A 26,576-nucleotide genomic window follows, 5' to 3' on the forward strand; every position below is an offset into this window, starting at 1 on the left:
TCCTGACACTGTCACATGACGCGCACGGAACATTTTACTTTCTTTTTATGTGATGTTTCTCATCTTAGTCATAAAAACACTTTCTCTATTTAAACACAAGCTCCTTTAAGACAATGGGGTGTGGCTTTTATATTCTGTTAAATGCAGAGAAAAAAATCACCATCACGCGTAGAACAAAGGAGCTCTGAGATTCCAAAAACAAGTCACTCCGCCCCATTCTTCCACCTCTCTCTGTGGTGCTATTTATGCTTCCCAGAAACATTCTCTTCAATAAGATTAAAAAAAAAAACCTCTCAAGCATAAAATCTCCTTAACTCATTCAAACATTCTGGAAGATTTATTTTAAGAAAAAGAGATCACTTAAATTTATAGGTCAGAAATTCAAAATCAATCAAACATGTATCTAATGCTATAGTTTAACTTCTAGTGCAGAGTTCATGTATTTTTAGTATTATACTGGGCGTGCACTTGAAGCCTCTGCAGTGATTATTCTTTTGACCTATTATTTTTTGTGAAGTACTTTCTCTCCTCAAAAATGGTTAATATGGATCCACTACTAGAGGACCAGGCGCCTTTATCCAAAACCTTCAGAGCCAAGTGTGTTTGGGGTTTGTTAATATTTTAAAATATTCACACATAAGTATACAGGTAGGTAAGTAGATAGATGATTGAGAGATGATAGATAAATGATAGATAGATAGATAGATAGATAGATAGATAGATAGATAGATAGATACATAGATACATAGATAGACAGACAGACAGACAGACAGACAGACAGACAGACAGACAGATAGATAGATAGATAGATAGATAGATAGATAGATAGTTTGTGTGTGTGTGTGTGTGTTTGGAGTTTAGCTTTGAGGTAGACTTCAGTCTAAACACAAAATGCACTCATGTTTCCTTTACATCTTATACACACGATGTTCAAGTAATCTGGAAGAATACGTTTAGCCTGTTTGTGTGTTAAGTATGACCCTTCACATGAGGTCACGTGGAATTTTCCATGGGTAGCAGTGGCATACCATTGTCTGAACAGCTCTGTGTTTTGGAGTTACTTCAGATTTGGAATTTTCTAATGACAATGTTCAACCTGTGCTTGAGCTAGGTTTATGTCGATCATAAAAAGACTTCTTTTTTTGAGGGTCCTCAGTTTACCGCTGCCTCCGTGAACTAAGCACCAGCCTGTCTCCTCTTGGATGTGAGGCAAGTTAATTTTAGAAATCATGTCTGAGGTTTCTTGGGAAACTTGAGGGTTGACCAGAAGGAGGTGTTGGATTACTTGGAGCTGGAGTTACAGGCATCTGTGAGCTATTTGATAAGGTTCTGGGATCCCAAGCCCAGTCCTCTGATAGACCAGTGCGCTTTCTTAACTGCTGTGCCGTTTCTCCAGCTGACTAAGAGACTCAGTGCTTTGGCAAAAAATAATCACACTGCTTAATACATCTATAACTGTCCAGTTTGGATCCCTCAACACTTTACAGAAAACTATTCTAGGATTATTTTGACCTGATTTCTTAAGAAGGGGCAGGAGGGAGGTTCCCCGGTACCGATTAGTGCAGATTACTTTAGCTTAAAATATATACAACCGTAGACTGGAGCAGGGCAATGATTTTGAAAGGAATACCATCAGGGCGGGAGCTGGAGCTCGGTTGGTAGACTGCTTATCTAGCTCAAGGCCCTGGGTTCAATCTTCAGCACCACAAAAGGCAGACGTGATGGCACATATCTGTAATCCCAGAACTCCAGAGGCAGAGGCAGGAGAATCAGAAGTTCACAGTCATCCCTGACTACACGGCAAGTTCAAGGCTAGCCTGTACATAAGACCCTGTCTCAAAAATTCTTCTTAGTAATAAGAAAGAAGCACCAGGAAGCAGAGAAAGGTTACAATTAACAAAAACATTGGCTTGGCTGGCCTGGAGCTCTTCTCTCAACAAATAGTTCATTCTGCAGAGACAGTGCAGATGTATGGTCTGAGGAAGGGTTTATTAGGACACAAAAATGTCAGCGAAGACCCCCACCAGGAGGCCGAGCAGGCCAAGGTTTAAATTCTAACACCAACACTTGTCTTTGGGCCAGTGTGGTGGTTTGAATACGCTTGGCCCAGAGAGTGGCACTATAGGAGGTGTAGCCTCGTTGGAGTAGGTGTGGCCTTGTTGGAGGAAAGTGTGTGACTATGGGGGTGGGTTTTGAGACCTTCATCCTAGCTGCCTGGAAGACAGTCTTCTCCTGTTTGCCTTCAGAACAAGATGTAGAACTCTCAGCTACTCCAGCCCCATGCCTGCCTGGATACTGCCACACTTCCTGCCTTGATGATAATGGACTGAACCTCAGAACCTGTAAGCCAGCCCCAGTTAAATGTTGTCCTTATAAGAGTTGCCTTGGTCATGGTGTCTGTTCATAACAGTTAAACCCTAAGACATCTTCCTTCCATCTGTATGACTATCACCGGAAGGAAAACCTGAGTTCTATACCTTGCGGTTGGCCCAGTGCAAGACTCAGTTCAACCTCTAGAGTCCTTCCAACTGCACAGGACACCTCCTGGTGTTGACATCAGCTTCATCTTTTGTATTTGACCCCAGAACCCTCACTTGCTTGGTAGGAACACAGAGATTATCTCTGTGCTCCTCCCGAAAGGGGTTAAGTTTGAACTGTATGGTGAGAGCTATAGAGAAACAGATGCCAGCAAAAATGTAAGAATGTTCCCATTATGATAAAACACATTCTCTGGAATCAGAGAGTCCCGCTCCCACAGGTCTCTGGGACGGAGGCTGCAGAGTGGGATGCTGGGAAAGAACATTTCTCATAACATGAGGCCAGACCAGCATCCATCCCTCTAGTTGTCTGTGGTTAACTCGGCTGATAAGCAAGGATTCTATTACGTCATTAGAATCCCTCGGTGCTGCACAAGCAGGAATGCCTAGAGAATATACCTGTCATTGTTATGTTTTCAGACAAACTGAAATTTAAACAGAAAATCCTTTGGGTGTAAACCCCTCCTCATTATAAGAGGCTTATAAATATATTATATATTCTTTACTTAAATATCCTGGACAAATAGAATCGTTTTTCATTTCTGAAGAGTTTTATGTTATCGGACCTGGAGAGATGGCTCAGTGGTTAGGAGTATATACCACTCTTCTTGAGGATACAGGTTCAATTCCCAACACCCACATGGTGGCTCACAATGGTCTGTAACTCCAGTTCCAGAGGATTTGACATTGTCTTCTGGATCTTTTGCAGGCACCAAGCACACACATGGTGCACAGACGTACTTGTAGACCAACCTCTCATGTACGTAAACTATCTATAGGTCACTATTCTTACGCATATGAGTCCAAGACAGGTCCTATGAGTTCAGACAGTTAAATGCTGCCCAAGTCATCTTTCTCACACATGCTGCCGAGTTTGACTCTTTAGATACATATGTTTAAATTGGAATACTCCTTCCCTTCCGCCATCCCTCCCCTGTGCATGGGAGTACACACACACACACACACTCACGGCTAAGCAATCATCTTCAATGAAGGGGTAAAAAGACTGACAGAGCCATGGGTAGAGCACATCTGCAGCAAAACAGTATCTTCTGTAGAGCTGTTGTACACCCAGGAATTCTCAATCCCAGCATGGATGGGAGGAGCCTCGTGAAGCCCCACCCCCTACCTGAGGAACTATGAACAATGGCTGGCTGCTGGGGGAGGAGAGCCAGTTCTCTTCCGGAATGTGGCCTCGGACAAACTATCTCTGCCCCAGTAGATGGTCCTATGCCATGCACACAAGAGACTGCAGTATGTGGACTTCGAATGTGAGAGACAGAAACAGAGAGAGACAGAGAAACAGAGAGGGACAAAGAAATGAATATAAAATTAGGAGAGAAGGCTGAAGGAAAGGCCATCCAGAAACTGCCCCACCTAGGGATCCATCCGACATGCAGACACCAAACCCAGACACTATTTCGGATGCCAAGAAGCGCTTACTGACAGGAACCTGATATGGCTGTTCCCTGAGAGGCTCTGCCAGAGCCTGACCAATACAGATGTAGATACTCACAGCCAACAATCGCACTAAGCCTGGGGACCCAAATGGAAGAGCTAGGGGAAGGACTGAAGGAGCTGAAGGGGATTGCAACCCCATAAGAAGAACAATATCAACTAACTGGACCACCCAGAGCTCCCGGGGACTAAACCACCAACTAAAGAGTATACATGGAGGGACCCATGGCTCCAGATACATATGTAGCAGAGAATGACCTTATCAATTGTGGGGGGGTGAGGAGTGGGGGGGAGGACTTTGGTCCTGTGAAGGCCCGATTCCCCAGCATAGGAGGATGCTAGGGCAGTGAGGTGGGAGTGGGTGGGTGAAAAAGCACCCTCATAGAAGCAGGGGGAGGGGGGATGGGATGGGGGTTTGCAGAAGGGAAACTGGGATGGGCGATATCATTTGAAATGTAAATGAATAAAATGATTAATAAAAAAATTAGGAGAGAAATTTGTTGGGGGCAATAAAGGAAGAACAGGAGGGAAAGGAATAGAGGGTGAGTTTGATCAAAACACGTTATAAGAAATTCCAAACAAGCCTTCATTCAGTCTTAGCACCCAGGACCAAAAACACTCACAGCAAAAACGGCAGATCTCCGTGAGTCTGAGGTCAGCCTGGCCTACATAGCAAGTTCCAGGACAAGCAGGGCTACGTAGAGACACCCTGCCTTTAAAAAAAAATTCTCAAACACTAAAAAACAATTTAAAAAACTGAGACATGAAAAGCATTTTTGACAGTCATGACCTGAGGGAGAATATAAACGGAACACACTGTCGCAGGGGCCGAGGTCGGTACATGTGACATTGTGCCAAACTGATAACTTAATCTTCCGTGTAGGGCAAACCCTGGCACACACGCCAATAGAAAAGAAGCCTGGGGTGGCGTAAGCCACAGGTGTATCCTAGCTAAGGTCCATGTTTTATGTTCTCGAATACCAATGCCCACATAGGCTTTGGCAATCAAAAAGAGCCTGTAAGCCACTAGGAAGCAGACAGCTCAATAGACATACTTTCTACATTCTTTCTCTCCGCTAGAAGCAGAGTAGGGTGGCACATTCTACTTGGGAACTTCATATAGCCACAGAGGCACCTTTAATTACCACGTCTGTGGTCTCTGCTTGCAGCATCACCCGGCAGAAGGCCAACTTGGCATACTGCCAACATCAATCATATACGCCAGCTCCTGGGGAGGAAACACATTGTGTCTTTTTTTTAAAAGAAATTACCTCTGGTGATTTTAAACACATCTGATGCTTGATGCTTGCTTAATGATAGTTTCGGTATTCCCTAATCCAAAATGGTTGTGACCACACGTGTTTCAGATTTGGGTTTGTTGTCGCTATGGTTCAGACTTATTGGACTCAGAGTGAGAGATCACGGGATGGGAGCCGAGGTTCATTTTCACCTTGAGCACATAGCTGGAAGGTGGGATTTTAGTTGGCCTGAGTCCAGGTATGATCCATGCCGATAACCCTGGCATATAAGAGCTTGAGACAGGAGAATAGACAGTTTGAAGCCAGGTTAGGCTATCTACTAAGACCCTCCCTCAACAAACAAACAAAAAAATTGTACATAAAGTTTCTGGTATAGTTTTCTACTTGAATTATCATCATATTGGCACTTGATTTTTTTTTTAATTTTGGACTTCCAGATTAAAGGTGATAAGTATGTATATTCTGAAAAAGTGGAAAATAGCTTTCTAACATAGAAACTGGTACAGACAGCTCCTCTCTTATGTTCCTTGGCTGCCTGGAACTTGCTAGGTAGGCCAGACTGGCCTCAAATTCAGAAAGCTCCTGTCTCTGCCTTCTGAGTGCTGGGTTAAAGGTATGCATCTTGTAGATACTTTTTTAACTCTACCTAGAGAACACAAAGTGTATCCGAGTGAGGTCCTGCCGGTGTGACATTTAAAAATGACACCTGCCTTGACACTTGTATCCCATGCCCTGCACTTCCCACCCCACAGGCACTTCATCTATGTGCTTGAATTATTTATAGGAAGACTTTAATCCCCTCAATAAAACATAAGCATCTTTGGATGCGGAAACTAATTTTTATTCATTGTTTATCTCTCTCCACCCATGCATGCAGCTATCCTGGGGCCGGGTACACATTTGCTACCCAGGACACGGATGTCAAAAATAAATAGAATTGGAAAGTCATCATGTCAAGAAGAGAAGTATGCCTTCCCACTCACCAAAACTGACATTTTATTCAATTACGAGAGAAATAAGCAGATGTGTTTATGGACAGTTATTTTGACTAACATTTGTGCAACGAAAAGAAACCCACACACTCTTCTTGGTCTCCTGACAAGATGCATAATTCTCAGCCATCACACCCTTGCCCGCTCATCCTGTCCATGCAGATACAAAGGGAGTCAGCATGGAATCATGGGAAAACCACACTCTGAAACAGAAGCCCGGCTCCCTCACTCAGTGGCAGTGGTGATTTGGGTAGCATCTCAGTCTCCTTACCCAGAATATGGAACAAGTGAAGAAACAACTCTATAGATGTTCTCTTAGGAGCAAATACCACAGATAAAACATCTACCACATGCCGGTCATACAGTGAACTCGCTATAGAAATATTACTTGTTCTGTTGGTGGTAGGCATGTATAAAGGTGCATGGGTTACTTTTAAAGACTTGTTTAAGGTTGCTTGCTGGCTGGCTTGCTTGCTAAAGACAGGGTCTCACTATATAGCCTTGGCTGTCCTGGAACTCACTATGTAGACCAGGCTAGCTTTGAGCTCACAGAGATTCCACCTACCTCTGCCTCCCAAGTGCTGGGCTTGAAGGTGCGTACTACCACACTGGTGTGTTCACCTTATAGCAACCTTGTCACAGATTTCCAGCCCTGCCACCAACCAAGTCTCTAGAACATGATTCTGTGCTTTTTAATTCCATCACTTCCCAGCTTGACCCGGTGATCTCATCTAAAATGCCAGGAAGTCAATTCTGAAAACTATTCATTTCAACTGACAAATCGGTCCCATCTTTCATCTGGGTTTTCTAAGATGTCACTCAACGAGCATTGGCAACAATGCTGACAAGTCAGCTTTTTCCTGTTCTTCAAAAGTTAATAAGGCCCCAATATTAATTACTCCCTAGCCATTGCTTTGAAATAATGCCTGCAATTATCAGAAATTGAGTCATTATATATATATTTTTAAAGCTTTCCAAAAATGGCCCACCATTTATAGGAAGTTTTTTGGTCTTTGGAATTTTTTTTTCATTCTTTGCAACACAGATAAGTTTTCTGGTAAATTCCATATGCCTACACAAGTACTAACAACAACCTCTCAAACTGGCAGCTGAACTTGGGTAGAATCAGTTCTTTGGTCTTTTGGTACCCTGTCTTTAGCAAGCAAGCAAGCCAGCCAGCAAGCAACCTTAAACAAGTCTTTAAAAGTATGATGAAGAGACATTGTTCACGCCTCCCCAGGAAAAATCATGCAACAGAAATAAAAAGAACAAGAATAATCTAAGAGATTAAATAACTCCCCCGAGTTGTACAGCTAGATGGTTGGATTATGAGCCCGGTTTCTCACTAAAGCCACACTCAAACACCTATGTTAACAGAATACAGCCAGACAACTCTACCTGAACAAGATCAAAGCATTCTGGAAAGTTCTAAAATAGACTTGCTCTCAGCCCCATTTGCATTCCTTTTCTTCTTCTTCTTCTTCTTCTTCTTCTTCTTCTTCTTCTTCTTCTTGGTTTTTCAAGACAGGGTTTCTCTGTGTAGCCCTGGCTGTCCTGGAACTCACTCAGTAGACCAGGCTGGCCTTGAACTCAAAAATCCGCCTGCCTCTGCCTCCCAAGTGCTGGGATTAAAGGCATGCGCCACCACCGCCCGCTCCCATTTGTATTCCTGAGTGTGGTTCCCATCATTTCTGCAGATTCTTCTTACACTATTTATTAATGCAGTAATGGTCCAGAAATAACCAGTCAGCAGCTTCAACAAGGCCAGCCCAGCTGTGTTGGTTAGTCTGAAACCCCAGTGTAGCGGACAGGATGGACCAGCTCGGAGGTTAGTGCGGCAGACCAGCCTGTTGCAGACAAGACGGCAAGACAGGGCCTGCAGCCGTCAGTCAGGACATGGGAGATGAGCTTTACTAAATATTTACTAAACATCCAAAATGTTCCTCTTCGCACCGATCCACCTTGTAAGTTACCAAGAAGAAATCTGGCCAACCTTCAAGTTTCCCAAGAAACTTCAGAAATGATTTCTAAAATTAACTTGCCTCACGTCAGAAAGGAAACAGGCTGCTCATTAGTTAACGGAGGCAGTAGTAAGCTGAGGACCCTCCATACAGAGAAGATGTCCATGATGCTGACATTTCGGGGTTCAATTTTTGTGCTAACATTATATTCGCTCTTCAGTGAGAAGCAACTGTTGTAATCACTATGTCACAGAATTAAGAAAACATCTGAGATGGTTCAACCCAAAATGCTCTGGGTTGTGGGTTTTTTTTTCTTAAGTGATTAAAAATTGTTACATTGTATTACACTAAGTGTAAAAACTGCCTGAATCATTTATCGTGTTGAAGGTTTGATAGAGTCAACATGGGCTGTGTGTCCAATGTTTGCATTACAGTACCTAGTGCACAGTTTGGCTGAAAATGAACTTTTAGTTAAAGAGAAATGTTTAGAGTGTGTGGAGGTCCGCTTTAATTGTCAAGAAGACAGAACCCAGAATCACCTGTGAAGAACGTCACACGGAGGGACTGTCCATGTTGGATTGACCTATGGGGAGTTGTCTTAAGATAACTGATATGGGCCGGGCGGTGGTGGCGCACGCCTTTAATCCCAGCACTCGGGAGGCAGAGGCAGGCGGATTTCTGAGTTCGAGGCCAGCCTGGTCTACAGAGTGAGTTCCAGGACAGCCCGGGCTATACAGAGAAACCCTGTCTCGAAAAACCAAAAAAAAAAAAAAAAAAAAAAAGATAACTGATATGGAGCACCTATCCCACTGTGAGCGGTACCATTCCCTAGGCTGGGACTCTGCATAAGTGTGGAGACATAACACTGAGCACAAGCAAGCATCTGAGTGTGTACACACCCATTTCTCTCTATTCCTGACTATGGATGCAATGTGACTATTCTAACTTTCTGCTGCCTTGGCTTCCCTGCTATGATGGACTAGAACCTGAAATTGTAAGCTAACTAACGCTTTCTCCCTATGTTGCGTTTTGAAGAGGTATTTTGTCTTGGCAGCAGCAATCAGACTAGAACAGAATTCCTTCACCGTCCTGTTTAAACTCATCCAGGTAAACTGCAACCACAAATGTTACCTGCAGCAAAGTTATCTATGGCTGACTCTTCTGTGCAAGAAAAACTAGGTTACAACAGGATATAAGGCTGAATCCTAGGATGGGAAGCCTGTGACTTGATACATTGTAGGGTTCAGTTGTTTTCGCGGTTATATTTGTTTCTTTGTAGGACTAAGGTTTTAACCCAGAACAAAAGCATTCTACCACTGGGCAGAGGCCCAAGCTCTGAATTTGAATATGTAAGAACAGCTGCGCTATAAAATAGATTATGAAGATTTAAAGGAGAAGGTCCTTAGAGAATTCTATGCCAAAGAACAGCTGAAGACAATCCTGTCTAAAAGTCAGTTCAGTAGCTATTTCTTATTTTCTCCCATGCTACAGTTTCCCTTCATTACCTTGAAACCTTTAATAAAGTGTCTTTCCAGCTTCACCGTGGTGACACTTTGGAGAATGAAGAGAAGGGGCAGGTCTGGAGTAAAGTGAGAACAGAAACCCCACAAGTAAAGTAGGATGGTTCAACACAGAACACTAATAAAAAAAATAACACACGGATATATACACACACACACTAGCACCGCCTGGAAGTGAGGGGTTGGACTGACTTTGTTATGGGTTGGCCCTAATGCAAGAGGTGATGGGAACAGGAGGGAACCAGCAGATATGTACTCTAAGGAAGGACTTCATGCTGAACATGGAAAAATTTGGGTCATTTGAATCCTCTAAAACTGACTACATTTATGACACTGATACATACTATCTATACGGTTTCCAGAGAAACATGGATGAAGACTGAAGCATGAGGATGGTTAGCGGATTTAAGAAACTTAAGAAATCCTGGCCCCAACCACCTGTGTGGCAGGCATGGCTTCGGACATGACACTAACACCAGATACCCACCCACACAGTGGCGTTTCCGTTTCACTGGCTTTCACAGGGGCCTGATTATTAGTACAATATAAACAATATTTTTCTTCCACAGAAATAAAAATTTGCAGTTATATGTTCTGAGACATGGTCTAGCTATGTAGCTCACACTGGGCTTGAATTTGCGGTTGATCTTCCTGCTTCCGGCTCTCAAGTATGAGATTACGGGTGTGTGTCACTATGCATAACTATTTTTTTCAAGTGAGGTTCAGGAGGAGAATAGCAGAAAAGGCCTTTTCCCTGGGAACTCTGACGTAGGATTAACCCACCCAGAGACAAAATGCAGAAAAGTTAAAGTATTTTTTTTTCAGTGAGATACCCTGTAAAGAAGTCACCAGTTACTGGTAACTCCCTAGGTAAAATACTGCTTTACAAATAGCTAAACACAGACAAACAAAGGCTGATCTAAATAAACAAACAACTACAGGCTCCCAAGAGAGAGAGCCGAGCACAGTGAGACACAGATCCAGCTACTCCACAGGCTGAAGCAGGCATCTCAGTTGAACCTAAAACTTCTGACCCAGGATGGATAATACAAGTCCTAGTGCCACAGACAGCATAGGCCACCATGTGGACAGTTGTAATCACACCCCTCAGGCTACAAAGGCCAGCCTAGGCTACATAGTAAGCCCTTATCTCAAAAGAACACACACATGTGCATGAATGTGTGTGCACACACTAGAGCACAGACACACAGAAATACACACACACACACACAAGCAGTAGAAAACGCCTAACTTCACAATCTCATAGCCCAGTGCTGTTCACAAACTTAGCTTCTCTCTTTAAAGGGATGGATGGTTATTATCAGACCTTCCAAGAGCAGAGGCAGCAAACCTTCCTTGTATGGATATGTTATGACATTTAGCTACATAAAAGTCTCTGTTTCTGTAGGGACGTCGCAGTGTTGTGGGTCCTGATTGGGCACCGTGGTGAGCCACTGAGAGTCAGCATGCAACACCTGAAGACCCCAAAAGTTTCCCACTTACAGAAACTTAAGGTTGAGTCCTCTATGCCTGTTATGGAAAGTCCTCAAGACAGAACATACTGAGAGAGTCTCAGATGTGCACTGAAGAGGGACTTCCTTCAACATGTCATGTTGCATGGGGAAAAAGGAAATAGTTCTGAACCATTGCCCTACTAGTTTTTAATCACACAAGTGAGTCTAGAATGTTGGTGATTGACTCTAGAATGTGGTCATCCGGTAAGGTGACTAATTGATGAAAAGTAAATAGAGCAAGAGACAGAATCCCAAGTCCCCGAAGGAAAGGAGCCAGCTTGCCCTCTACTGGACATACCAGGTAGTGTCAGCAAGATGTGAGGTGACCTTTCCTATCCCTTTGAACTGAAAGACCTGGGGACTGACACTGACTGCACAATAGCCATCTACACAACTTCCACTCATGACCAAAAACCTTACAAGAAGATCACAGCCCCGTGTCACGCTTTATGGCTAAGTCCTGAATGAGCCCTTTTCTGTGAGTGTATTGAGAAGGGAATACTGGACAAAGAAAATGGAGGAGGTTAGGGGTGTGGAGGAGAGGAGCTACAAAGATGGCTCCGTTGGTTCATAAGCATAAGACCTGAGCTGGGTCCCCAGAACAAAACCAACCATTCTAGTGTAGACACGTCACCTCAGAACCGAAGAGACGAGTCTTGAAGTTCCTGGCCAGATAGCCTACCTAATTCAGTGAATTCTACGTCAGTGAGAGATCCTGTCTCAAAAACAATTAATCCATGAAATGGCATACATGTACCCACATATGCACAATCATACACACTAAGAACTTGAGTAAGCTCAGAATGAAATACATCAGAAAATGTTCTTTTCCAATCTGCAACATCAAAATAAATGTCTCATCCGGGCGGTGGTGGCGCACGCCTTTAATCCCAGCACTTGGGAGGCAGAGGCAGGCGGATTTCTGAGTTTGAGGCCAATCTGGTCTACAGAGTGAGTTCCAGGACAGCCAGGGCTACACAGAGAAACCCTGTCTTGAAAAAACAAACAAACAAACAAAAAGTCTCTATATACCCCATTATGAGCAGGTATTTGCTTATCCCATTACCAGAAAAAACTTGGCATTACACTTCAGTAGTAAATCACTCATTGAAAGTAAAATGTCAGTGGCAAAAAAAAAGTTATGAAAACAGGTTTAAAGAAACAAAGAGGAAAGAAAGAAACTACCTCCTACCATGGGGAGAGAGACGGGGTCAGCCGTACTCTCAGCATAAAACTTCAGCGTGCTATTAGAAGGATGTTGTGCAGACAGCACAACCCCCACTGACCAAGCTTGCTATTATTCTGTAGCCTCAGGGAAACAGCTCTTTCATTTGCTTCTTTCCACCCACATGCAAAGATTGTATGAACGTTGTCATGAGGCAAGTGTGTACTTGATGATAGCCACACTTACGCTTACTCGAGGATAGCCACGCCTCCGCTTGCTTTAAATCTAAGAAAGCAGTTGCTGCACACTAACATCCTATGGTCAGTCATAAGCCAAGGGCCGGAGGGGGCTCAGCAGCTGCAACTGCACGCTGTCCTGCAGAGGACCAGAGTTTGATTCTCAGCACCTACATCAGGCAGCTCACGACTGCCTCTAAGTGCTGCTCCGGGGTGTCGATACCCATATTACACACACACACACATACACACACACACACACACACACATACACACACACACATACACACACACACATACACACACACCACACACATACACCACACATGCACACACATACATACACCCCACACATACCACACACACACATACACACACACATACACACACACACATACATACACACCACACACACACACACCACACAGGTGTGCACACACACATACCATACACACACACACCACATGCACAGGCATACATTACATGCACGCTCATGCACACTCTCCCACACACACACACATATATATACGCCTACACATTTTACACTTCAAAATACTTTTAGTTTTGTCTCCAAAACTCTCTTGAGGTCCGTAAGATCAATATCATTGTTGTCCACTTTGTAAGTCAAGAAAAGCCTAGGAAACAGAAAACTGGAGAGTAGTCTAACATTCAAGTACAGTGTTGGTGTTAGCTTCTTTTGTCTATTTGTTTGGGCTTTTCAGGACAGGGTTTCTCTGTGTAATAGCTCTAGTTATCCTGGACTTCATTTGTACACCAAACTCACAGAGCTCCACCTGCCTGTGTCCCCTGAGTGCTGGGGTTAAAGTGTATGCCACCACACCTGGCCTATGACATCACACTTATTTTACTTATTTTTTGAAACAGCATCTCACTGTGTGGCCCAGGCTTTACACAAACTCACAGTCCTTCCCAAGTGTTGAAATTAGAGGTATGTATCACCATGCTTGAGTTACTGTGTTTAATTTTTTTAAAGAATTACTTATTTTAATTTATTTCAAGATTTATCTATTTTATGGGTATGTATGTGAGTACACTGTAGCTGTCTTCAGACACACCAGAAGAGGACATCGGGTCCCATTACAGGTGGTTGTGAGCCACCATGTGGTTTCTAGGAAAGGACCTCTGGAAGAGCAGACAGTGCTCTTAACCACTGAGCCATCTCTCCAGCCCTACTTTTAATTAATTAGATAGTTAATTAGTCTTCTGGTGCTGGGAACTGAACTCAGGACCTTGTGTTTGCTAGGCAAGTATTCTACCACTGAGCTAGTTGGCCAAAACCTAATGTTTTCATTAAAGATAAAATCAATTTGGATGATCTAATAGAGATAGAAAACTGATTTGGGGGGGGTGAACTGAAGAGATGGTTCAGTGGTTAGAGCACTGGCTGTTCTTCCAAAGGACTTGGGTTCAATTCCCAGTACCCACATGGCAGCTCACAACTGTCTGTAACTCCAGTTCCAAGGGATCCGACACCCTCACACAGACATACATGCAGGCAGAAATCTGTGTTCATAAAATAAAACTGATTTAAGCAAACAGGTGTGGAGATTTCCTAAGTAGGGAAGAGAGGACTGACCCAATATATACAAAGGTGTAGCTAGTTTATCCCGAGTCATAGGAAGAAAGCATGCCCACTCAAGATAGGACTGTGAGAACAGTCTACCTGTCTCGTTTCTTTTCAGATAGGGCCGTGCTATATAGCTAAGGCCAGCCTTGTACCTACCATCTTCCTCCCTTCAGCCTCCTAGGTTTGGGCTTCTGGGTGTACCCACACTACACCTGGCTTACAGAACTCTTTTGATTGCTTATATTTGCTCTGTTAAAATACAAAGCAAGGTGAAGTGAAACATTCTGGTTTCTTCGAGACTCAGTTGTGTCATGTGATGTTGTTCTGGAAACTTATGAGAGGATGTTTTGCTAAGAACAGGCACGTGATGTTTTTCTGGAAGTTTCCTGGAAAAGGGGCATGTGATGTTTTGGTAGAGTGGATGCTTGAGAGAACACATGACGTTTGGAAACAGTATAAATATAACCCAACAGACAGTGAACCGACGGGGCTGTGTGGCATTGGTTTGCCTTGCCACTCTTTGCTGGTCTTAGTTACTCTTTGCCATGACACTGTGGCATTGGTTCGCCTGGCCTTCTGATCATCATTTCTCATGACTTCATAGAGAGAAACACACCAAAGATCTTCTCATGATATTCTAGTGTCTTCTTGTCGGTTCCACAGACCCGGGCCCATTGGCAGAGCCTTGCATTCTCTTCTGGATCAAACTGCCATTGCCGATTCATAAACAGTATTTGTGAGTGGATCCGGCTACCATTGCTGATTCCTGTGAACTGAACTGCTGATACCCTGACAGCGAAGATTAGATTCGCTCCAAAGAACTATTCCTACACAGGTCCACACCCTCCTTTGCCCTATTAATCTTACCTCTAGTGGGTGGTCGGCTAGAAGGGAGGTTAAAGCATTTAGGAACCCTTATTAAAGTAGGTTTTAGTAAGGAAATGCAATGATACATAAACATGGAGCAGGGTGTGAACTAGAGACATAAATTAGGATTGCTGGCAACAAAGACTGTCAATTACATTAGCAGTGATGGGTTGAAAGAGGGGTTAGATAATCTCTCTCCAGTCAGCAGTCAGCAGTAGGTGCACACACAAGATGCTAGAGTTCTGAAGAAGCTAAAGGTCAGGGTTTTGCTGAGGGAGACCAGAACAATTGATCTATGTGTGCACACAAGCGAACTGCGAACAAGCAAGACACAAACTCTACACAGTTAAATAAACAATGGTCATTAGCGACCACTGCCAGGTCAAGTATGCCGTACATGGTCACAAAACCAGGATTCAGCTGAGTGTGGTGGCCCATGCCTAGGATCCCCGAGAGGCCAGCCTGGGCTACACTGCAAATTCCAGGCCAGCCTGGGATTTATAGTGAGGATGATCTCTAAAGTGGGAAGGAGAAGAAGCTCTGTCCTTTTCTTCAGGGATCCATCAATAGTTTACGGGTTTCCAAACTTTTCTGTCCCGAAGAACAGCTCTGGGATCTTAAAATTCAACGTGTCAGTTCACGTCGGTCAAATCTGAATGTTGGGAAGTGGGGTCCAAGCATTAGATCTTTTTTTATTTTTAATCTCCAAATAACTTCCGTAAACATGAAAAACTTTGGATCACCGTGACAATTACCTTCTTGGCAGAGAATGGAATCTGAAGGCCTATATTAAAATTCCTACAAGCGTTCAGTGTATGTGACATCATCGCTGTACATGGTGCTGTAGACCCGATAGCCAACGCAAGAAGAATGCAGCTCGTTGTCGCACAAACAGTAACCTATGCTTTTGGGAAGAGTACTCAAATTCATCTTAAATGTTTCCTTAAGGTAAAAGGCGCTTTGAATCATGTAGGTTTTTTGGTGTTTTGTTTTGTTTTGTTTTTGAGACAGGGTTTCTCTGTGTAGTCCTGGCTGTCCTGGAACTCACTCTGTAGACCAGGCTGGCCTCGAACTCAGAAATCCGCCTGCCTCTGCCTCCCAAGTGCTGGGATTAAAGGCGTGCGCCACCACTGCCCGGCTGAATTGTGTAGTATTAATCTTGGACAAGTTTTGTTCATCGCCTATAATCATGTCTGGCAAATTGTAAATGCATGTAAATCTCTGTCGAGTGAATAAGTGATATTTTCATTCATATAGTCTAGAATAGACATTTTAAATGGAAATGTTCCTTTTAGCATTCGAAATGATTGAAACGTCGCACTTCGAAAAGCATTCTATTATAACAAAATACAAAAATAATAGTATGTACCGAGAGTGAATTTTACTTATTTTATGTAAGTGAGTACACTGTCACTGACTTCAGACACATCAGAAGAAGGCACTAGATCCCATTATAGATGGTTGTGAGCCACCATGTGGTTCCTGGGGGTTGAACTCAGGACTTCTGGAAGAGCAGTCAGTGCTCTTAACCACTGAGCCATCTCTCCAGCCCCCAGAAAGTGAAAAAAAAATTTTTTTTCGAGACAGGGTTTCTCTGTATAGTCCTGGCTGTCCTAGAACTCGCTCTGTAGATCAGGCTGGCCTCGAACTCAGAAATCCACCTGCCTCTGCCTCCCAAGTGCTGGGATTAAAGGTGTGTGCCACCACTGCCCGGCCAGAATGTAAATTTTTAAAGCACTCCCTCAATCCTTTCATATACTCTGTCCCAGATCATATCAGTTCCCGTTTTATAGGCTTTCTTACCTTCTGGGATGGCACAACACACACAATAAGAACTTTAATGCCTTTCTTATAAATGCCTAAGAGTGCTCCCCCTGCTGGCTATAATTGATAATGACAGCATCTGATAGCACAGATGGAGGAGTCAGGGCTGTCATGAACCAGCTGAGAGTGTCAACACTCTTACCCCTAGGCCTCACTGTGTTCAACCAAAGTTTATAGGTAAAGAAAAATCACACTGAATTCTCCTTTTCCTGAAACAGTTCTCCTAAAACTCTGGGCTTTTTAAAATGAGGTCACAAGAAGATATATCACTTGTCTCAAATCCACAGGGACATCTCAGAAACTGGAAGTTCAAAAGGCATTATTGGACCGTGTTCAAGCATTATGTGTGTTCTCAGTATACCTTGGGATAAATTATGAAAAGTGAAAATTATGAAAGCCATTCTTAGCTATAAGATGCCCAAACATTTATTTCTTGAAGAAATGAAACTGATGTTAAAATATAAAAGATTAGACAGATGACAGGGAGACTTAGACATAGATAGCTTCTTTTTATACCTCAAACATAACCTAAATGTTAGCTTCTTTTTTAACCAACCAAATGGACTTACATGCATGCACACATGGGCACATGCATTCACACACACACACATACTCACACACACACGTGTGTGTACACACATACACACACTGGGTTACTATGGCAGATGGGGAAAAAGTGCATCTGATTCTGATTCCTGGCAGGGGGGCAGGATCACACTAAAAATATAGTAAACGGAATTTAAAAATCATAACCTTTCATCCGGATTACCTTCAATGATGCTCACAGTCAGTTAACCCTGCCAGTGACCCCACAGTTACCATGAACAGATGGGCAAGGATTACCAGTCTGACTGAGAAAAGAATAAACATAACAGCCCCTCTTTGAAAGTTTCTTCCCTGCTATATGATTGGTGTCCTGATTGGTTCTGTTTTGTTTTTTAATTTGACACAAGGTAGCATTATCTGAGAGAAGAATCCTCAATCAAGAAAGCGTGTCTATCAGATTGCTGGCAGGCAAATCTGTAAAAGTAGTTTCTTGATTAACAATCAAGGTGGGAAGACCCAGCTTACTGTGAGTGGTACCACGGCTGGGCAAGCTGTAGAAGAAAGCAGTCTGGTTCAGGCATAGTGATGCATGCTTTTAATCCCACCATTCGGGAGGCAGAGATGGGTGGATCTCTGTGACTTAGAGGCCACTCTTGTCTACATGGTGAGCTCCAGAACAACCAGAGCTGCACAATTAGAGATCTAAACTCAGTCCTGAACAAAGAAACAAAATAACAAGAAATGTTGAGCAGAAAAAGCCATGGGGGAGCAAGCCAGTACGCAGCAGCATTCAACCGACCAACGGCCTCTGCGGACGCTCCTACATTGAGTTCCTGCCCTAAATTCCCTTTGTAGTGGTCTATAAGCTGGAACATGAAGGAAACCTTTTCCTCTCCAAGCTGCTTTTGGCCAGGGTGTTATTGAAAGGCGGGGGTCGCATGCTGGGCTAAACTTCTGGACAGAATGTCCAGGAGGCTGGGCTATTTCATGTCTGAACTACTTCATCCTGCAAGGCACTGATGAAACTCTGGCTCTTCCTTCCATGCCCACAGAAATGTACATTCACTTACTGCTAAGAGCTAGCTGAGCGACAATATGGAGCTAGGAATCAAAGGGAAAAAAAAAAGAAAGAAAGAAAGAAAGAAAAAGAAATAGGCTCTGCCAGCCTAGCTGGTCATTCAGTAACTAGCCTGACACACATTGCAGATGGGTTTTTTTTGTTGTTGTTGTTGTCTTGTTTTTTTAACTTTCCCCTCTGATTCCCCCGAAGAGATTGCATGTGAATTCTCGAACCCAGCAGCAGTGCAGGCCCCATAGACTCTTCTGAGAGCATTACCTCAGCTAAAAACCTGACCCCTCCTTTCACAACCTGGCCTGTCCATGCTCCTCAGTATTTCAGAACCACATTGTGGCTTGGGAATATAGCCAAAAGAAGAAGTATAAACAAAAGCAAATTCATGCTTTCATAGGAAAGAGATTCCACCCAGAGAAGAGCATCCGGGAGCTTCTATGGGACTGGTAGTGTCTATTACTCAGGCTTGATAAGCAAATATCCATACATGTAGACCTTCAGTATTCCTTAAAATAAAAACAGGGTCTTAAGTACTCCTCTGTAGAGTGCCACAGTGTGTAGTAGAATGTCTTTTAAGGAGTATGTGAATCCTTCGGTGAAATTGCTCTGGCCTTCTGACATACTACGGGAGCAGTATGTGTGACTGAATGAGTAAGCATTGGCTACTGAGCTCTGCCTCTGAAACAACCCCCAAAATATTCTTGGTAATTTTACACCTATAGATACGAAGTATGTGACAAAGCTAGGATACAGAACTGTTATGCAGTGTGACGTCTTAAGAAAAAAAAAAAAAACTACGCTCCCCCCGCCATCATGCGCACGCGCACTGCGCCTGATTCGGCTTCTCACCATGTCTTCTCACAAGACTTTCAGAATCAAGCGATTCCTGGCCAAGAAACAAAAGCAAAATCGCCCAATTCCTCAGCGGATCCGGATGAAAGCTGGTAACAAAATCAGGTACAACTCTAAGAGAAGACACTGGAGGAGAACGACGCTGGGTCCGTAAGGATTTACACAGTGACAAGACTGAGGGTTTATACTGAACTATGGTCATCGGTCAGCCCTACCAGATGGATTTCAACATTTTTAACATGGAGACTTGCTTGTGTCTAAATTAGGGTGTCTGTCCAGTAATAAAATTTAGAACCTTAAAAAAAAAGAAAAAAAAACTACATGTGGGTTTAAGTCAGGATAACAGAATACCCCCGAAATAATAGAGCTGTTAGGCTGGGGTCGCAGCTCAGCGCGATCGATCCCCAGCACTGTACGAATAACATAAAATAAAGCAATGCTTCTAGAAGCTAATACGTCTTCGTGAGCTTGGGGCTAAAGAACAAGAAGGAAAAGACTTTTTATATATATATACAGGACTGAAAAAGCAACAGCCTTAAATATATTGCTGACTACATGGTTTACTGAGTCTCTTGTGCAGAAATGTCATTGAGAGGCGAGGAGAGGAGCTCCGCTGACAGAGTGTTTGTTGCTCAGGAGCCTTGAAACAGGAGATGTCAGCATTCTGTCTAAGCTCCGCCCCACAGTTACCTGGCAACAGCCAGGTGTGCCTGACTCACTATAAAAGGGGCTGCTCTCTCTCTCTCTCTCTCTCTCTCTCTCTCTCTCTCGCGCGCGCGCTCTCTCTCTCTCTCTTCTCTTTTAACTGAAACAGCTGACCATTTTCTTTTCTTTTTTTTTCTTTTTGGTTTTTCGAGACAGGGTTTCTCTGTGTAGTCCTGGCTGTCCTGGAACTCACTCTGTAGACCAGGCTGGCCTCAAACTCAGAATTCCGCCTGCCTCTGCCTCCCAAGTGCTGGAATTAAAGGCGTGCGCCACCACCGCCGGCTGACTATTTTATTTTCACATTTCACAATATAAGTGACAACTGCCCCTTTTTGTTTCACTTCTCCCTCCAAAAGTATTCTCTCTGTTAGGGAGGAAGTTCGTTGCCATGCATTTAGTAAACACTAAGGCTCAGCACCAATATCTCTTGGTGAAACAGAACAAGAAATACAAAACGATAAAGAGCGCTTCTGCTCTTATCTGTCTGGCCGGGTCATGCCGGGCCGCGTAGGCACCATCATAGGGCAGGCGGGGGTTCTCATCATTGGAGGCCCGGGTATCATGGTCATGTGCCCTCCCATGGGTGGTCTCATTCCAGGAGCTGTTCCCACAGGCATCATCCCAGGAGGAAGGGGGCCCATCATTGATATCATGGGAGGGCCTCCCACATGGGGTGCAGGCATCATGGCAGGCCAAAGAGGACCCAGGAGACTGGGGAAAGAGGGTATCATGGCCCCTGAAGGCAGAGGAGCAGAGAACAGAGCCGGAAGGATCTTTCCTTGTTGAAATGCAGCCGTTGTTTTGTCAGGCTCTGGGCTTGCTCTTCCATTCATTTCTGGTAATAGTCTTTCACATTCTCTTTGTGTTTCTGGCTACTGCAGTGTGTCTTCCTCACAGACTGAGAATCGTGGGTAAGACACGGATCACAGTAGGCACAATAAAGCTTAGCATGATGCTAAGAGGCCGTTGGCTACCCAGATCCTACCTCCTCACTCTCGCTCTCGCTCTCGCTCTTTTGTTCTTACTCTCTCCTCGTGCTCCTGCGACCCCTTCTCCCCCTCCTCCTCCCCCCCTCGCCACAGGCTCATGGTGGGCCCCTCCCCCCCCCCCCCCACTTTTCTCTGTCTCTACTCCCCTTCCCACGCCCTGAATAAACTCTATTCTATACTATACCTGTGGCTGGTCCCTCAGGGGGAAGGGATGCCTCAGCATGGGCCTGCAGAGGCACCCCCTTACCCCACACCTGACTGTACCTCCACCAAACATATCCCTTCTTATCTTTTTATAAGACACAGCAGTGTTGGCCTAGCACTCATGACACCCCAGGTCTGCTCTGCAACCCCACATAACCTGTGTAAGATGGTACAGCACTTGGGAGGTAGAGATCGGGGGAATCCAAAGTTTAAGATCATACAGAGAAGTCAAGCTGGAAGTGACCTGGCTGCTTCCTCCCTGCTGGCCGGCCAGCTTTCATAATCCGGAAAGTGCTATACAAGCTGCTGGGGCCAGTGGGTGGGACGCAGCGGGTGTCAGACTGTTCTTTAAGGACACCTCACATAAAATATTATCAGAACAGTCTATAATATCATGCAACAGTGCTGAGCACAATGAAACCCACACGGTCTTAACTAGTTGTAGATGCTGTGTGCTATACCACCAAACTGCCATGTAAAACTATGTTCACTCCACAGGAGGAAATCCATGCGTGGTACTGTAAACCTGGTCAAAAGCCCATGTTGAGGAGGTCACAGACCCTAAGGGGGACAAGCTACTACTGTTGTTTTCCTGGCATCTCATGCCCTCAAATTGTCTTCTAAATACTTATTTATACCCATAAATAATTGTGCTGCTGTCAGAGTCAGAGAAGCCTCATTTCACAGTGGAAAGCAGTTACAACTAGTTATAACTAGTCAAAAGTGCTGAGAAGAAATGACTGTTGAATGTTCGTCCCTAAATGTCACCATTAGCCCTGCCAAGGCTTGGGGAACAACATGAAAGAAGAGACAGAAAGCTAGTAAGGGCTGAAGATGAGAAGGATTGCTGTTAAAAAGCCTGTCTAAACACTGCAGGCATGAACTTGGCAGCTGTAGTCACCTGCGCAGGACTGAGTCCTTCGACATTTTGTCATGGTTGACGGAGGAAGATATATCACACGGCTCCATTCCTCAACTGAAGAGCTACTAGCACGTGATGCTGCAGAAGGAGGAATCCCTGGGCATATCCCTGGGCTTTAACCATGTCTGTTGATTTCCTTAGGCATTTAAATCCATTTTAGATGTGTTTCTCTAAGCCATTACTGAAAGAAAACTGTTCACTATTACAATATTGTGACAAAACAAAATGATAGACCATGAAATTGTGAGATGGCTCTGAGAATGCAGACGTCCAATGAGATGGCTCTGAGGATGAAGGCGTCCAATGAGATAGCTCCAAGGATGAAGGCGTCCAATGAGATAGCTCTGAGGATGAAGGCGTCCAATGAGATGGCTCTGAGGATGAAGGCAGCCAATGAGATAGCTCTGAGGATGAAGGCGGCCAATGAGATAGCTCTGAGGATGAAGTCGTCCAATGAGATAGCTCCAAGGATGACGCTTGATAACCTGAGTTCAGTCCCCTGGTCCCACACAGTAGACACAGAGCACCAACTCCCACCAATTGGCCTCTTTCACATGTGCACACATGCGCACAACAAACACGCACCTGTCCCAGTCCACACCTGCACACATGCACATACACACATATACACACAAAGAACTCTCACCTTTTTGACAAGATTCCTGGCCCTTGCAAACGTTCCTAAGAAACCGTAATGTAGGATCTAAAGAGTGGGTGCTTTACTAAACTAAGGCTGCCAGCTGTCGAGGAACCCTGTGTGTATTGGTAAGGCTTCCGTGTAGCTGCATACATTCATATTTTGCTCGTGTTTTCTCTTATCACACCTTTAAAGCCATAGCCATGTTTTATTACTTGATTTGTAATAGGATCTCACTAGCTCAACCAGCCTGGCATTGACCATACCAAAGCAGAAGACTGTAAAGCCGCGTGGCGCTAATCACGTGGCTTCTGCTTTCAGGAGAAGGGGGTTAAGCGAAACGGATTTTAAAAAAAATCTCTACAGCCCATTCTTAGATGAATATAGGATGGAAATACCTTCTTCTATCAGACAAATACTGATCCTGAATCACTTTTTTCCATGTTTTGTTTGCTTGTTCAGAGTTTGGGGGTTATTCTGAGTTTGTGGTTATTCTGAGTCGGGGTCTCAACTGGATAACATGGTCCCACCTCGAACTATTGATCCTCCTGGCCCAATGTCCTTTTAATTCCTTTCATTGTCTGAGCCTTTAAGTGGGCTTTCCTACACGCCAAACTACGTTCGTACAATACAATCATTTAGCCAAGATAAACACTTCCTTCCTGTGCAGACTGTGCTAAAGCGGCGCTTGCGACAAACCGGGAATCATTTTGTTTTCTGCACATTACAAAACTCAGCAATTCTCCAGCTCTAGTCACAGAAATAGAGGGGAAAACCAGAGCACTTGTGATTCATGGTAGAAAATGTGGACTTTTGAGACCCCTGTCTTCCGGTTCTTTCTCAATCCCTCAGCAAGGTGACGTTTGGCCAATTAGTTAAACTTGCTGAATCCCAACACAATGTGACAACACAAGGAGTTGCTGTCAGATAGGAAGGCAAAACTTGGGCATTAGGCATGCGCTCAATAAATGATTGCAGCAGCTGCTGCTATTTTAATTAGTATTAAAATGGTTATTAAAAATAGATCTTCATAGGTGATATGGAAGAAAAAATACATTCTTCTATAAGACAATGGTTGGTCTTGCTCCTTTTGCTTGCAGAAGGGCAAGGGTTTTTTGGAGATTAAAGTCTGGCAGTATAGCCCAGGCTGACCTCAAAATTTTGATCCTCCTGCTTCAGGCTACTGAGAGCTAAGAGGACAGGCAGGTACCACCATGCTAAATGGAGCATGCTTGTCTTATTCCCAGCTCAGATGTACAGTGAAGAGATGCTGTCTGTGGCTATTTAAATAAGAATGGCCCTCAAGGTCTCATATATTTAAATGTTTGGCTCTCGGTGGGGGAATTGTGGAAGAAGGATTAGGAGGTGTGGCCTTATAGGAGGAGGTGTGTCACTGAGAGTGGACTATGATGTTTCAAAAGCCCATGTCAGGAACAGTCTGTCTGTCTGTCTCTGCCTGTCTGTCTGTCTCTATCTCTGCTTGTCTCTCTCTGTCTCTCCCCATTCCCCCCTCCATCCCCCCCCCATCTCTTTTTCTTCCTCCCTCTCTGCCTCCTGCTTGTGGATCAGAAGTAAACTCTCAGCCACTTCTCCAACGCCATGCCTGCCTGCCTGCCTGCTGTCAGTCCTCCCCCACTGTGATGGTCAATCCTCTGAATCTGTAAGCAAGCCCCCAATAAAACGCTTTCTTTCATAAGATGCCTTGGTCATGGTGTCCCCTCCCAACAATGGGAGAGTGACTGAGACACTGCCATAAGGCTTTCATAAGGCACCATAAAGTACAAGCAGTTCTTTGTTTTCACCTGGGCTCTGGGGGCCCAAACACGTCAGGTCCTCTCACAAGTACTCTTACCCACCAGGCCTTCTTCCCAGCCCCAACTTTGGCATTTGGTAAAACAAGTCAATACACTGTATTTGAATATGTCACTGTCAAACACTATTAAAATGAGACCAGGTGTTCTGTGTGGCGGGGAATCTCCATTCTTAGAATTCTACGGGAGTCTGCTATTGACTTCGTTAGAAAGAGCGTGAGGTACCGCAGGTAGGCAATTGTCCCGTCTGTAACTCTAAAGTATTTCTACCACCAAAGAAGAACTGAAGTTGCTGGGAAAGGCTCAGGACAGCCCCATATTCTCTAGAATGAAAACCTGGCTAAATTAAAGAGATACATTTAAAATACATCGGGAGGACGCATTCAGAGATTCACACACTGAGTTGGGTGCTAGTGGGCACATTTGTCTAAAAGACACAAGTGCCAATCTTCCTGTCAATCAAATGCATCTAAAGTCTAACATGAATCCGTCTCCAGTAGATACAGAGTCCAGCAAGCCCCACCTCCTCACCGGCTCCACCTTCCCCCACGTCTTCCTGCGTATCAAAGCTCCATGCTTTTAACTTCACGTAGGAAAGCTAATCACTAAGCAGTCTAAAAGCAAAATTGAAAGAAAAAAAATCAAAGCCAGTCTCTCATATTAGAAGGGGGAAATAATTTTTACTTAACACATTTGAATCGGTCAGAATCCATAAAAAGTTACCACGTATGATGTATGCCAATATGCGTGCATGTCCATAAACACACACACACGCACACACACATGCCCTTCCTTCATCCTTCTCTAGCTCTTCAGATAAGTCCCCAACTAGAGGAAAGCCTGTCTACTCGACTGTAGTCCTCTTGGCGAGGACCACTGTGATCACTAAACGGCGTTTGGCTTTCTATGCCTTATATCTCAAAACCACAGGTAAGTTGAGGATAACAAATGGCAGGACATTGGAAAGGGGTAGTTAGATGGGATTTTAAGCCGCTAATGTTATTATTGAAAACTAATCAAGCCCTGGACATCGTGTCACGAAAATAGGCACATCTTAATTTTGGGATTAAAAAAAACAAACAAATTTTGATCTGTTACTTTACATATAAAATGTGACAGAGGAAAATAATAAGAAAAAGCAACTCTGACATGCACCCAAGACACCGCCCCAGGCATTTTATCAGAAGGACACTCACACCTGTGTTTGCCATACCTGAACCCCGCTTTGCCACGCTGCGTGTTAACAAAAAAAGATGCAAAACAAAAACAGGGACATGTTAGCAGAATAAAGCATAATGCAGCTGTATGGAGAATTACAAAATTAATTCACAAGATTTAGTATCTGACTATTAAGATGGATCAGTAACTGAACAATTTTTTTTAATTCAATTAACCAAGCCAGGCAGCTCTCAGCAAAAGTGGGTAATGCAAGACAAGGATTTCATTTGTTCAGATACTTTGCCCTTCTTGGGTTTCAGAGCAGGCTGTAAGCGGCTCTCGTTGGTTGAGGCCAACTGTTTAATCCTTAGAGAACAGAGCTCAAAGGAACAAGGACACTACTTTAAGTTACATCCATTTGATGCTTGTTAAAAAGCCATTTAGTGACACACAAAAAATAACCATTGTCAGAGTGAAACGTGACCTCGACTCACGAATAATAAAACTAGGGATTAACATTAGACATCGAGCATTCATTTTAGATTTAAAAATGAAAAATTGTGCTGTTTGGTTGGTCCTGGACTTTTCAAAGCAGTGCCTGCGGCAGGTTTACTGCCCGCCAAAGTAGCAAGGGATGACAAACACTGGTACCCCTGGACTTACTTCTCTTCTGTGACACAGCCTGCAGGCAGGCTGTCACAATGTCGCAGTTCTTCTGAACTTTATGTAGAAGTCTGTCTTTCTGTTTCAGCTGCCGGA

General features: G+C 44.0%; 1 protein-coding gene and 2 pseudogenes across 1 annotated transcript in view; 1 reads left to right on the top strand and 2 right to left on the bottom strand.

Moving 5' to 3' along the window:
• Window positions 1-26,576, bottom strand: part of Tbc1d30 (TBC1 domain family member 30) — a 77,671-nt gene extending 51,095 nt beyond the window's left edge. Inside the window, exon 1 of the mRNA XM_028759117.1 lies at window positions 26,481-26,576. The gene's annotated coding sequence lies outside the window, so the exon portion shown is untranslated. The remainder of the gene's footprint in view (window positions 1-26,480) is intronic.
• On the top strand, window positions 19,390-19,625 carry LOC114613749 (annotated as a pseudogene).
• On the bottom strand, window positions 20,573-21,184 carry LOC114613691 (annotated as a pseudogene).

This window comes from Grammomys surdaster, unplaced genomic scaffold (assembly GCF_004785775.1).
Source record: "Grammomys surdaster isolate TR1022 unplaced genomic scaffold, NIH_TR_1.0 126271, whole genome shotgun sequence".
Taxonomy (NCBI): domain Eukaryota; kingdom Metazoa; phylum Chordata; class Mammalia; order Rodentia; family Muridae; genus Grammomys; species Grammomys surdaster.